This window comes from Papio anubis, chromosome 4 (assembly GCF_008728515.1).
Source record: "Papio anubis isolate 15944 chromosome 4, Panubis1.0, whole genome shotgun sequence".
In the NCBI taxonomy this organism is placed as follows: domain Eukaryota; kingdom Metazoa; phylum Chordata; class Mammalia; order Primates; family Cercopithecidae; genus Papio; species Papio anubis.
In genome coordinates this window covers 172,289,218-172,304,068 of record NC_044979.1, presented here as the reverse complement: position 1 = coordinate 172,304,068, position 14,851 = coordinate 172,289,218, and the positions used below count along the sequence as shown (strand labels likewise).

General features: G+C 43.8%; 1 protein-coding gene and 1 long non-coding RNA gene across 9 annotated transcripts in view; one reads left to right on the top strand and one right to left on the bottom strand.

Annotated features, from left to right (window-relative positions):
- HLCS (holocarboxylase synthetase) overlaps positions 1-14,851 on the top strand; it is a 245,862-nt gene that overhangs the window by 168,186 nt on the left and 62,825 nt on the right. The window lies entirely within an intron of this gene.
- Positions 12,405-14,042, bottom strand: LOC103882603. Its single transcript, XR_644493.4, has 2 exons — positions 13,957-14,042; positions 12,405-12,735 (listed from the first exon to the last, which is right to left on the bottom strand). It is a non-coding gene; the product is annotated as an uncharacterized LOC103882603 (long non-coding RNA).

The window sequence follows — 14,851 nt, the reverse complement described above, 5'->3', positions numbered from 1 at the left end:
GTTAGGTAAATATGTGTCATGGTGGTTTGCTGCACCTATTAACTTGGGTATTAAGCCTTGCATGCATTAGCTGTTTGTCCTGATGCTCTACCTCCCCTTTTCCCTTCTCTGACAGGCCCCAGTGTATGTTGTTCCCCTCCCTATGTCCATGTGTTCTCATTGTTCAGCTCCCACTTGTGAGTGAGAACTTGTGGTGTTTGGTTTTCTGTTCCTGTGTTAGTTTGCTGAGGATGACGGCATCCAGCTTCATCCATGTCCCTGCAAAGGACATGAACTCATTCCTTTTTATGGCCGCATAGTATTATATGGTGTATATGTACCATATTTTCTTTATCCAGTCCATCATTAATGGGCATTTGGATTGGCTCCATGTCTTTGCGATCGTGAATAGTGGTGCAATAAACATACGTGTGCATGTGTTTTTATTGTAGAATCACTTATATTCCTTTGAGTGTATACCCAGTAATGGGATTGCTGGTCAAATGGTATTTCTGGTTCTAGGTCCTTGAGGAATTGCCACACTGTCTTCCACAATGGTTGAACTAATTTACATTCCTACCAACAGTGTAAAAGCATTCCTATTTCTCCACAGCCTCGCCAGAATCTGTTGTTTCTTGACTTCTTAATAATCGCCATTCTGATTCAATGCTACTCCTATCAAACTACCATTGACATTCTTCACAGAATTAGAAAAAACTACTTTAAAATTCATGTGGAACCAAAAAAGAGCTCAGATAGCCAAGTCAATCCTAAGCAAAAAGAACAAAGCTGGAGACATCACGCTAGCTGACTTCAAACTATACTACAAGGCTACGCTAACCAAAACAGCATGGTACTGGTACCAAAACAGATAAATAGATTAATGGAACAAGATAGTGACCTCAGAAATAGGACCACACATCTACAAACATCTGATCTTCGACAAACCTGACCAAAAAAAAAAAAAAAAAAGCAATGGGGAAAGGATTCCCCATTTAATAAATGGTGCTGGGAAAACTGGCTAACCACATGCAGAATACTGAAACTGGACCCCCTTCCTTACACATTATACAAAAATTAGCTCAAGCTAGATTAAAGACTTAAATGTAAAACCCAAAACCATAAAAACCCTAGAAGAAAATCTAGGCAATATCATTCAGGACATAGACAAAGGGAAAGATTTTATGATGAAATTGCCAAAAGCAATTGCAACAAAAGCTAAAATTGACAACTGGGATCTAATTAAACTAAAGAGCTTCTGCACAGCAAAAAAAAAAACTATCATTGGCGTGAACAGGCAACCTACAGAATAGCAGAACATTTTTGCAATCTACCCATCTGACAAAGGTCTAATATCCAGAATTTACAAAGAACTTAAACAAATTTACAAGAAAAAAACAACCCCATCAAAAAGTGGGCAAAGGACATGAAGATGATTCTCAAAAGAAGACATTTATGCAGCCAACAAACATATGAAAAAAAGCTCAACATCACTGATCATTAGAGAAATGCAAATCAAAACCACAGTGAGATACCATCTCATGGTGTCAGAGTTGATGGTGATGACATCAGAAGGTATCCTAAAGAGTAGCCCTGTGAGGAACAGCAGAGGTAAAGCAGTCCACAGTCGCTCGCTGAGATGCATCTTGATGGTTTGTTAGTGGATTTTCATTAGTAATTTATGGTTCTCATGGTTATATCAAAAGAATGTTTCTCTCTACCTGTGCTACCCAGGAAGCTTACAGGTTTAGCGGATTGTGAATGAGTTTCTGATACTCTGAAATTTTTGCTGTTGTTTTTGTTGACAGTTGATATTTTGGTACTAATTCTTTTTTTGTTTGTTTGTTTTGTTTTGAGACGGAGTTTCACTCTTGTTGCCCAGGCTGGAGTGCAGTGGTGCGATGTTGGCTCACTGCAGCCTCCGCCTCCTGGGTTCAAGCAATTCTCCTGCATCAGCCTCTCAAGTAGCTGGGATTACAGGCATGTGCCACCATACCCGGCCCATTTTTGTTGTATTTTTAGTAGAGACAGGGTTTCACCATGTTGGCCAGGCTAGTCTCAAACTCCTGACCTCAAGGGATCCACCTGCCTTGACCTCCCAAAGTGCGTGAGCCACCATACCTGGCCTATTTTTGTATTAATTCTACTCATTGTCCTCCACTCTCCTTGTTGGTATTCCAGCAAACATGGCGTCAGTGCTCTGTTTGGTTTCTCTCGGTGCTATAGGGTTAGATGCTCAGAGAATCTATGAGGACAACAAATTGGTTTTATCCTCCAAGAATGGGAGGGGGGAAGTAGCTAAATAGGCCTGGTCTACGTAGCTCTAATGCAGAGAAATACTTATCTAGGTAGTGCAAAATACAAAACCCAGTTGTGTCTAATCTACACAGGTGATACTGACACTGTACATCTGGTGGTAGTAAACTTATAAAATAAATTATGTAGCACATGCCTTGCCCTGAAACACATATGTACACACACACACACACACACACACACACACACACATACACCCTGCACGTATGAAGCTGGTAAACGGGCTGTTGTTAGTCTCCTTGTAGACTAAGTTCACACATATACATATTTGTGAATGCAGAGTACATGGAAGGATTCCTGAGTCTTCTTGCATCCTTGAAGGAGGTTAACAAGTTCGTGTTTCTAGTTTGCAAGGAATGATCACTTCATGCATAGTGAAGAGAGATTCGTATTATTGAACTGATTGTTCCTGATAATGAAAGGCTAAGAGAAGGGTGTCCCAGGCAAGTGTAGAGAGGAAAGAAGATGGTGTGTCGGCAAACTGCGAGTAATTCCATATTTAACAGATGACTGTCACCTCGTAGACTATCCATTGATTCAGTAAATATTTGCCTGGTTCTCATTCTGTTCCAGGCATTGTGCATCATTATCCAAATAAGTAGGAAATGCAGTTTTGATTTGGTTCAGCTTAATGTATTACTGTTTCATCAGTTCTAAAATACACATTTTAACACTTCTGAAATTGGGATGTATACTACCATCAGCAGGGTCTTAGATTCATTTAAAAAGGCTGTCATTGTTGTATTTGGCGGTGCTTTAACACACACGAAAAGTCCAGGCTCACGTCAAGAAAACCAGAGTGGTTATGCCCTAATCAGTATGACAGGTAATTTTAGTGAGTGATACATTTAAGTTTTACTTTGTTGTTTTTATTTCTTTTAACCCTACTCTGAATTAAATGCTGTATTTATTGGTAGGTTTTTAAAATTAGTTATCTTGCTTTAAAAATCACTGTCCTGCTCTAGCTAGATCTTGTTCTGTTCTTGTTCTTCCCTGTTCTGGGAATTTTTCCATGCATGGATAATTGGCTTACATAACCATATTTTGAAATACTAGGAGAGGTAAAATTAATAGTTAGCATTAATAGTAATTATCCAGATACTACATGTATGTCTGTCTCCATACATCCCTGAACAAGCTGTTGATTGATTTGAAAGGGCGTATGTATGTGTACTGGTGCCCATCACATGTGCTCAGCCCATGACGAAAGAGCTGCGATTACTATAATTAAAAGTAAGGCAAATGAAAAATTATTCCAAAATACAAATTTATTTTAAAAAATCCATCAGGTCAGATAAGTATGCTTTATGAAGTCTGTGCGTCATCCATTAGATGAGAGGATTGATGCTTCTTTTTCCCCCCCAAGACAGAGTCTTGCTCCATCACCCAGGCTGGAGTACAGTGGTGCGAACTTGGCTCACTGCAACCTCCGCCTCCTGGGTTCAAGTAATTCTCCTGCCTCAGCCTCCCAAGCAGCTGGGGTTACAGGCATACGCCACCACGCCTGGCTAATTTTTGTATTTTTAGTAGAGATGGGGGTTTTGCCATGTTGGCCAGGCTGTTTTCGAACTCCTGACCTCGTGATTCACCTGCCTCAGCCTCCCAAAGTACTGGGATTTCAGGTGTGGACCACTGCACCCGGCCAAGGAGTGACCTTTTGTCACCATCTCTTACTTACAAGGAAGATACATCAGCAATAATTTAACTTACTTTTCCAAGGCCTGACAATGGCTCATTAGCAGCTGTGGGAGGGTAAGGATGACTGGCTGCAGCTCTCCTATTCCCATCAGAGGCCACCTGATGGCTCCTCTACCTGTGATGGGACCCCCCCCCCCCACCGTCAGCTGTCAGTTTCTCCTCTTCTTCCCTCTTTCCTCTCCCCTCCTGGCTCTTTCTCTTTCCTTCTGTCCCTTCCCTTTCTTCATTTTAGTCACAATTCTCATTTTAAAGGTATATATTTAAAATTCCTCTTATAGCCTAGACTTTGCATCTTCAAACTTGTCAGTTTTAGGATAATCGCTGGTGTTTTTTTTGTACTGAAAACTCAGCAACGAGTCTTCAGTCTATTCAGACAAAATGCGTAAAGTTTTTTGTGTCTTTAAACCCATGCTTAAATATCATATAGACATAACTAAGGTTCCTAAGAGGTAACGATGTGAACATTTGGGTTGCAGAAGTGTGAAACCTTGTTTTAAAATCCTGTCATTGAGATCACTGCTGGAGCAAAGTGCAGAGCAGGAGGTTTGGGGAGGAGGGTTCTGCAGAGTTGGCCAAGGATAAATCTCCCAGTCACTTTTTCGTAAGTGTGAGACGGTAGCCATGTTAGTTGGGGATGCCAGTGAACTGAATGAATGAGTGAGAGAATGAATGGATGTCTAGCAATTGAAGTCAACCCAGTCTTCCATGTCTTCTTGGCAGTGGTTCAATAAAATCTTGAAAGAGGTTGTTTTTTCCATTCTTCCTAATCCTCCAGTGCTCCTACTATACACAAAAGACAGAGAGGAAGAGCAGGGAAATGAAGGCAGATCTGCCTGAGGCATGATTCCCTGAACACAGTGGCCAGCTCAGCCCTCACTGTGGCCCTCTGCCCAAGGTGGTGTCAGCTCGGGGTGAAAGAAATTCGCCGTCACCCAAGTGGACTGTCTCCCAGTCTCCAGTCCTTGACTGAGGAAATAAGCAAGAGGATGATGCTGTCAGCTGAACACGTGATTCCTTCCATCCTTCTTGACATGGGAATCAGGCTTCCCATGCCCTCATTGGTTTGTCTTTTTACACCTGCTTACTGGGCATCCTCACGTCCCAGGCGCTAGGGCTGGCACTAGTCCAGGCCGTGAAGTCGCCTCCCAGTCTGCACTCAGCATCCTACTTTCTGGTTTATATTTCCCCTCCACGGGGTCACCACCCGCAGAGCTGACTTCTGTTTTTTCTGTGCTTTTGGGGTCATCTAAAAGACAAAAGCTATCCAGACCCAAGAAACGCTTCAGGCTGTCCTTGGCATGAAGATGGAGCTTCACCAGGGACGTGCCACTTTCTGCCCAGGAGCCTGCCTGCCTCTTGCGGCCATCAACCTGACATTCACGGTGCCCACAGCGCCCAGGCTGTTCATGGTGAAGGACGCGTGCAGGCCCATGTGCCCAGCTGCCCTCAGCCCCCCCTTGGCATCCCAGGAGCCTGTGCTTGTTGGTGCCCAAAGTCCAGTGGGGGCTGAGGCAGGAGGGGGCTGGCATGTCAGCCCCACCCTGAGCATGTGCACACCTGGCTGGGTCATGACAGCGCCCAGGCTCGGCCACAACTTTGCTCCGAAATCAGAGCGGTGCCAGGAGCAGGGACAGGCCCTGCAGCAGGAGCAGGCACTTCTGAGCCTGTGGGGGGAGGGGGACTTCCTGGGGCCCCTGAGAGCGCAAGGATGTCCCAGTTGGCAGCCACTGCTGGGCAGCTGCAGCTGCGCCTGGGAGAGTGGAGCTCCAGTGCCTTCAACTCGGAAGGGGGCGTGGCTCTCACCTGTTCCCAGTTCCTGCCATCTCTGGGGAGGTGCAGCCCCAACCATGCCTCCTCCACTGCAGCTGGCGCGGGGCCTCACTGCCATCACTACCTGCCTCCTACTCCCCAAGCCATGGGAAGGGGCTGTCAGGCCACTGCTCCCTGGGCCCTGCCCCTTCCTTCGCCTCATTCCCGGTGGCCGAGGAGCCACCTTCTCACTGAGGGAGGGGTGCTGGTTGGTGGTCATCTCCGTGGATCACACAGCCTGGGTTTCGGTGGGACCCTGATGTGGCTTGAGTCTGGCTTATTTTTGCTACCCTGTGAGTGCACTTTATCTGGCTTAGGTAGGATGGCTCTTTTTTATTTATTCATAAAATCCTGGACCCTATCATTTAACGAGCGTTTTTACTTTAAGCTTGAGGGAACTTGCAACGTTTCGGATGTGCGACTTCTTTGTTATGCTTCTTTCTTTTAGATACATAGTATTATGTTTTCCCCTGCACTGTTTCTTTTTGGGAAAGTGGAAAGAGTATGGATTTGGGAGCCCAGCAGACCTCAGTTTAATCCTCTCAGTGGTGGCTGCTAGCTGTGCGCCCTTTAACACCTGACTCGCCCTCTCTGAGCCTCAGGTGTTCTGTCTGTAAAACAAAGATGCCACCTGCCCAAAGGATTGTGAGGATTAGAGATAGTGTGTGTAAAACAGATGCTGTATTAGAAGCTTTCTATAAATGTTCCTGTTGGTATCATAATTATTACAATGTTCAGATATGGCAGAGTTTAGACTGATAACACTGTTTATAGTAGGATTGACGACCCTGCAAAGAAGTGGTAGATGCTGATGTGAAAATGAAAGGTCAGAGGAAGTATTACTTTCCCATTTTTTCAGTGTAATATTCTATTCATACAAAAGAGTAAATGCAGCACAGGCGTTCCTTATGAAGCGTGGAAACAAAGTGGGCAGGATCCTATGTCTCTCATGGTCCTCTCTCATCCTCCCGTGCCCACACCCCTCTGGGGAACCCCTCTGCTGGACCTGATGTTTAGCATTGAGGATGAACTTTTGCAAAACTTCAACCCGTTGAGTTGCTATAAACGTCCTGAGTCCAGATGGCAATCTGACTGTACTTATTCTCTCTTTAATTCATTCATTTAACAAACACGCCATGTGGATTCCCTCCAGTTTCCAGGTGTGCTGCCGTCCTTGTGTTTTCGTCTTTCGGAGCCTCCTAAGCTGCTGCTTCCTGCCAGTTCTGTAGGGACTCAAGTGTTTCGTCCTTGGTGTTTCTGACGTTAGCATCGACATTGCTTTATAATTTGTCGCAATCAGTCTTGAGGGCCATCCAACCATCCCCTGTGCTGTTAACAGGGACTCAAAACTAACTTGTCAAGGTGTCGTTTCCAGTCAACGCTAGGCCCACCACTATGAACTGTCTTCTGGAGATGGTTTCAGATTTTCGCCTGTAAGGATAGCTGCAGTAAATGCCTGTATAAATGCGCAGCCCCGACTCCATCTTGATAAATGGCTAAATTATCTCTTAATTGAGTACAAGCAAAATACAATGAGAGAAAAAGAGAAGTGTTCAAACACTGCCGCTCCTCCAAGGGAAATGAAGTGCTCTTTCATGTCTGTTTTTTAAAAGTGGGTTTAATGACACCGTTGTGTGACTAATGCTGGGGAAACACACGCCCTCCCCCAGCGCAGGCGCGTAATAACGCTGTTTAAGCCCGCTTGTGAAAAAGGCCTTCCCTTGCCGTTCCATGCAGTGTTTCTCATGTGATTACTTGGACAACCTAATGGAAAAATATTTTGGCTGCAGGTGTCACAAGTGACACACTGGCCCCTCTCTCCCCAGTGTGTAGGGACAAAAGCGGGTTCTTTAAGACCTGCACTTTTAATGAACCGTCTTATTTTAGACACTCAGAATCTAATAGTGTGCCTTTTGGTGAAGTTGTTGAGAATTTTAATGCATTTTAGTTCTCATTCATCACGGCCTATGTGCTCCTCGCGGGAGGGTCTTTAGAAATAGGATTAACTTCTAGAGGAATGCATTAGCCATGCCACAGAAGTAGGCAATGTGCTAACTAGTCTGATAGATTGCTCCAACCTTCAAATCCTTCTGGCCTACCCCCTCCCCGACTTTTTTCCCTTTATTGACAGCTTCTCATTGAATGGCTAGAAGCATTAGTGTATTTAGGAGTTAGATGTTTTGTATGATCCTAGGCTGATCTCATATTCCCTTTCTGAAATTAATTCGACACTGCTTTACATGTTAATCCGCAAAGGATTGATTTGGAGAAGGTCAGAGCAGTGCAGCCTCAGAAAATGGAAGAAAAGCTCCACTTAGAACAGCTCATTTCAGTTCCCAGACCTAAGCCTGGCTGCCTTTTCATTGTGACCCTTAGCCAGCTGTAGGCGGCTTGGACATCTCGCAGAATACATCAAACAGTAGGGTTTGATGTGTAGGATCGTTGGACTAATTAAGTTTAGCTTGGTTAACCAATTGCAGTTTGCAAATTGAACAATTGCACTTTGAAAGCTTCTGACACAATAGAACACAGAATCTTCTTTTTAGGCATAAACATTCCCAATAATGGAGTAGTACTTTTTGAAAGAAGCTTATACCAAATCCACACAGTTTGGATGTCTCTAACGTAAAGTTCGTTTCACTGGTAACAGAACTCTAGTCTCCTTTATTCCAGGAATTGCATGATGTCAAAGGCAAGAAGCCCCCGTGCAGTGGGTGGAGAAGCAGGCGGAGGAGTGGGATGAGGGAGAGAAATGCCGGTGGGTGGAGGATAGGTGAGTGCTGGAGAATTAGGCGATCTCACATCTTAGAAGAAAACGTTTTTTAATCTTGAGCCATAGCCAGACAAATGTTGGCGAACTGATTACAACTATGGCATAAGATATGTGATGATTTTTAAAAGATGAAAACCCAGAATATCAAATTAAGGTGAATGCAGGGTCATTTGGTGGAAAGATTCAGTTTTACAGGGAAGAACAGAGAAACCGATTAAGACCAGGCTGAGCAAAGACATAAATGGTTACGACCAAAGTAATTCCAAGTGCGAATAAAAAGAAAAAATACCAATGTTTATAATCTACCTTTATATCGAAGGATTGCATGTTAGTTGCTTTTTCGTTTTGAAAAGAGTATGGTATGTAATGCATCCGTTATCTCTTGCTTCCACCTTCCACTCTAATCAAGTCTTCATCTTCGTCGAATGCCTACTCTTTGCTTTGAAAAGTTCCTGCAGCAGCCTGCTGTACTGTAGCCAGACCGGGTTGCTCTGCATGGCAGAGGGAAGCCAGCTTTAATCTTGGCCACTGAAAGTCTTACTGGGATCTGAGCTGTACTCACAGCTGACTCCTCTGATCCTTTGCTGAAGTACTTAGTATCATCACAAGGCTTTTCTTAGAAGGTTACCAGTCATGGGAAAGGAAATTTTTACCACCGGTTTCCCTAACACCTGTGAATGTAAGACAAGAAGCAGGGAGGACTTACTAGATTCCTGGTGGCTGCGGGTTTCTTGCCTTTGGAGCTGGGCTGTGTATCTGCACTTCCTGAAGTCAGCGTTTCCGATAGCTCATTTTCTATATCTACAACACATTTCTTTGGCCGCATTGGCTTACCCATACAACTGTGTGTCCTGGGACCTCAGCAGAGGCTTGGCTTGATTACTAGAATGGCTGAGTGGTAGAAGGCAATCCAGAGAAGGATGGCAAGTCCCCAGCTTCAGGGTAACATTGAGCAATTCAGAGCTTCATGCAAAGTAGCAAAGAAACAGTAACTACAGTGACAAGGTATTAACAGGCGACGTTACTGAACTTCTGTGTATTTCCTAGACATACTTTATGAAATTTTCCCCCACAACAACCTAGTGACAGTCACACTTTTTTTTTTTTTTTTTTTTTTTAGATAGGGTCTTCCTTTGTCAACCAGACTGGAGTGCAGTGGTGTGATCACAGCTCACTGCAGCCTTGACTTCCCAGGCTCAAGTGATCCTCCCACCCCAGCTTCCTGAGGAGCTGGGACTACAGGCATGCACCACCGTGCCAGGCCTGGCTAATTTTTAAAATGTTTATAGAGACGGGGTCTCACTATGTTGCCCCAGCCAGACATACTTTTATAGATCCCCTTTTACAGATGTAAAAACTGAGGCCAAGAGTAGTATGGAACCCAGGGAGACAGTGTTGGAGCAAGAATTCAGCACAAGTAGTCTGACTCTGGCACTCTTAACCATAATACTTCAGAGCCCCCTGAGTTAAAGAAAAACAATTCCCTACAAGTTAAAACCCAGACCGGTGTCCACATTGACTAGATGACTAGTGGAGACATCCTATTCCGTATAATCAATTAATTGAGTAGTGGAATTTCTTGGGTGGGAGAATTGTAGGCTTCTATGAATGACAAGAATAATTTCCATTTTCCTAATGACTTTGTTTCTGTCTTGAGTCAGAGGTCTCAAGGAACCAGTAAAAATGTCATGTATTTGCCCTGGAGTCTCAGTTGACCATCCTTGGCCTATGTAAACGCCCTGAACTAGAACAACTTTTCTCCAGATAACTTTTGGAAAATGATGCGAGTACCTGTATTGGTGTGTATATAAGCACACACATCTCTAAGGGTCAAACCATGACCAGGTCCCGAAGTCTCAAATCACTTTTTAGGAGCACCAATTTGATGGATTCTACGCAACTTATCCCCCATCTTTACTTGTTTGTCCATATGTGGCAAGGCATTTGCGTTGGATTTTTAAGCGTACTGCTCTGTTTCTCAGTGATAATATGAGAAGCATGCATGTCTACAATTGTTTACTGCTTTTGCTGTGTGTGCATTTTTTGTTGTTGCTGTTGTTGCTCAGAACTCATGTCTTAGTATGGATGACGATAGCGGTTATTTCCCACAGTGCAGAATTAGAAGGAACCTCAGAAGGGACCAAATCTTTGTATTTCACCTTCACTGTTAGAAAAGCTTCATTGAGGCCAGGTGTGGTGGCTCACGCCTGCAATCCCAGCACTTTGAGGGGCCGAGGCCGGCAGATCATTTGAGGCCCGGAGTTCGAGACCAGCGTGACCAACATGGTGAAACCCCGTCTCTACTAAAAATAAAAATAAAAAATTAGTGGGATATGGTGGCATATGCCTGCAATCTCAGCTACTCAGGAGCCTGAAGCAGGAGAATTGCTTGAACCCGGGAGGCGGAGGTTGCAGAGAGCCGAGATTGCACCACTGCACTCCAGCCTGGGTGACAGGCGAGACTCCATTTAAAAAAAAAAAAAAAAGGCAAAGCAAAGATTCATTGATCCCTGGCCTCCTTCTTCCCCTCAGCCACACATCCACACACTCACATGGCCTTCCCTGGCCCTCACAGGGCCCCCACTTCTCCACCTGCTTCTCCACCCATTGCACTGGGTCTTCTTGCCTTTGACCCCATACAATTCCTGGAATAAAGGAGGCTGGAGTTATGTTACCAGTGAAACGAACTTTGAACCAGCAGTATCAGCATTGCCTGGAGAGGGATTATAAATGGAGAATTCCAGACTCCACCACCCTATCCAATCAGAACCCACATGTTAAATTAACAAGGTCCCTGGGTGATTTGTATGCACGTTAAAGTTTGTAAAGGACCACATGGAATTCTACCAAAATAAGGAAGGCCTTATTTTCTCCTTACGTTTTCCCTACTCTCACCTCTACCCCTTCTTAGAGCTGCCTTTTCTCTACTTCCTGAACTACCAGAAAGAGGTAAAGGTGTTAATTTCTCATTCTCCATATTATGAATGTTTTGCATAGATTTGCCAGGTAAAATCCAGGATGCCCTGTTCATTTTGAGTTTCAGATAAACAACAGATAGCTTTTTAGTATAAGTATATCGCATGCATGGTTTGAGACATACTAAGAAGTTATCTGTTGTTCATCTGAAATTCACATTTAAATGGGCATTCTGTATTTTTATTTGTGAAATCTGACAGCCCTAGTTGGAAGAAAATGATAGTATAGCCCTTTTGAGGAGAAAGTGACAATAGACAAAGTATACAAATGATTTTGGAGGGGGAAACCTGGAGAGTCCACCATTTACCTCCCTGGCAAGTACCTTGAAAGGGGTGGGATTTGGGGTTTTGAGTAAGATGTCAGAAGGATCTTTCTCCTTACGTAGGTGGTAGTGCGTTTGGGGGAGAGGAGGAGGAGGTGAGGACAGTGACCACTGATGATGAGAAAACTCTATTCTATTCTTTCTGAGCCTCCAAAGACCACCACACGAATTAAGCCCTACTCTGGGAAACCCACGCTGACCTAGCACTGGGGGCACATTTTTCCACCAGGTGGCTTTAGGGAGGGACCTGGCAGAATCGAAAATTTGGAAGAGAAAATGCTCTCCATGTGAGTGTTTTCATTTCTACAGGGTTTGAGTTTGGGCTTATTATGTCAGATTTGACTATTAAGTTTTCTTATTTGATGAGGAACACGAAGCTCTCGTTTATTGGCCTCATTAGGTGAAGGTCTTACAGGTGTTTCTAAAACAGCTTGTGACCTAATATTTCTTATTGTTAGGTAGTTCCAGATGATGGAGTTTGACGAAAATGCCCCAAAGCAATGAAACTCAGATTTAAGGTTTCAACATTTGCCGTGACTCTCTGCTTTTTATGTCATTTAATAAGTTGTACATACATATTCTAAGGGAAATTATGAGCCGCCTGATTCATTACACATTTTTCCAACTTGTAATTGTGTTGGCATCAAATGTTGGCATCCTTTGAAAGAAACTGGCATATTACTTGATCATTGTAAATCTCTCAGTACTTTTAACAAAATGGCATTAGAACCATTTTCTTAAAAATTTGCTTTCTCCCATGATCCCTGCTTGGGAAATAGGCAGTGTTGGTAGAATTCTTTCAGGACTCATTTGAAAAACTCAACCTTTCAAGAACGAGTCTTCTTGCTATTGGCATACTGACCTGAAAAACATAAATAAGAGTGTCTGTGGAGTTCAGGCATGAGTGAGATTATTACAGGAAATTATGTCGTGGAAGAAATAGAAGCTAGAATATTAAAATACCAGTTGTTTGGCTGCGTGTTTGCGTTGCTTAGTATCATGAGCAAGTTTGTTCAGAGGAATACTGACTAAATTTATAGTCTGGTGAAGTGACATTCCTAGTTACAGCAAAATTATCCATGTGGTTTACGTATTTGCAAATATGCATAGCATAATATTGCCAGAAAACAGGAACCCAAGGCTTCTGGTAGATCTTTTCTTTTCTTTTCTTCTCTTTTTGAGACAGAGTCTTGCTCTGCTGCCCAGGATGAAGTGTAGTGGCACGATCACAGCTCACTGCAACCTTGAACTCCTAGGCTCAGGCAATCCTTCCACTTCAGCCTCCCAAGTAGCTGGGACCATAGGCACATAGCACCATGCCTGGCTAATTTTTTTATTTTTAACAGAGGCAGGGTCTCACTTTGTTGCCCAGGTTGGTCTTGAAATCCTGGACTCAAGCCATCCTCACACCTCGGCCTCCCAAAGTGCTGGGATTACAGGCGGGAGCCACCGCGTTGGCCCTGACTTTTTTCTTTTTAAAAGGAGGAAAAGTCAGACGTGAAAAATTTAGTATTTTTTTTCCTCTATTTTTTCTGTATGTTGGTATGTTGTCTCTGGCTTGCTCTTTCATATATAATTTCTTATTTTCATTTTTCAACATACTAAATTTGGTGAAGAATACTGTGTCTGTTTTTTGAGGAAATAATTTGCTTAGCAATTTAAACAAACGAAGTCAAAATAATGAGAGCTATATTTTTGAGCTTATAAAGACTCATAAAAGTGATTTTTAAACTTACTTTTAAAACTAACATTCTAAGACATGATTTGCTAGATTTCAGTGATAATTTAGGCATTTCATTCTGCAGCTAACAGTTGATCAAAAATCAAAGGATAAAGTGTACCATAAGTGACAGAAAGGATATGGGGCATTAAAGTTTTAGCTAACATACTCTGTGTGTTAGAAAAATGATAGATAATTCCATAGTAGGTAGGTATTTTCCTCCCTCTGCGTGAGATTTGTTGAGAATCTGTTACCTCCCAGTTTGATCAGACTCTGAGAAGGATAGAGAGAGGAGATTTGATACAAAGTTGATTCTGCAAAACCTCAGTAGCGGCTTTCACCTTGACCTGGCTGTACACACACCTCAAGCCTCTGGCTTTGTAGAATGGTGCGCTTCCTCGTGTTTGTGAGGCAGGTCTGTGGCTCCTGCAAGTTCTTCTTGAGCAGAACGATTATGTGAGGTGGAAGGAGCTGCCCGGTGTCCTAGGGGTCCCAGCTAGTCCACAACAACGAAGACTCATAGGATGCCAAAGCAGGAAGAAGACTTGGTGAGCTTTTCCCCAATCCCCGGGTTTTACAGGTTAAGAAGCTGAGACCCAGAGAGATACGGTGTCTCTCCCTGATCATTCAGCAAGTGAGTGGCTGGGTCACACCAGCCGCTGCAGCCCCCGCTCCTGGTCCTCCGCCCTTCGGCCACGTCACACCGTCCGCAGGCATGGTGTTCAATAGCAGCTGAGGTCACCGAAGCAGGCATTTTTAAAATTTTTTTTATTTTTATTTTTATTTTTTTTGAGACGGAGTCTCGCTCTGCCGCCCAGGCTGGAGTGCAATGGCCGGATCTCAGCTCACTGCAAGCTCCGCCTCCCGGGTTCACGCCATTCTCCTGCCTCAGCCTCCCGAGTAGCTGGGACTACAGGTGCCCGCCACCGCGCCTGGCTAGTTTTTTGTATTTTTAGTAGAGACGGGGTTTCACCGTGTTAGCCAGGATGATCTCCATCTCCTGACCTCGCGATCCACCCACCTCGGCCTCCCAAAGTGCTGGGATTACAGGCGTGAGCCACCACGCCCGGAAAAGCAGGCATTTTGAAAGTTTAGAGACTGATTATGACCAGAGCATTGTTTCATGGGTGTCTTACGTGGGACAGAGGTCTTTTAAAATTATTTGACTTCTGAACCACATTTCTCCAAGAAGCACTACTACATGAATTTTTTTCATACTTAGTTCTGTAAGAAGCAAACTGTGCCATCTCTCAAGTTC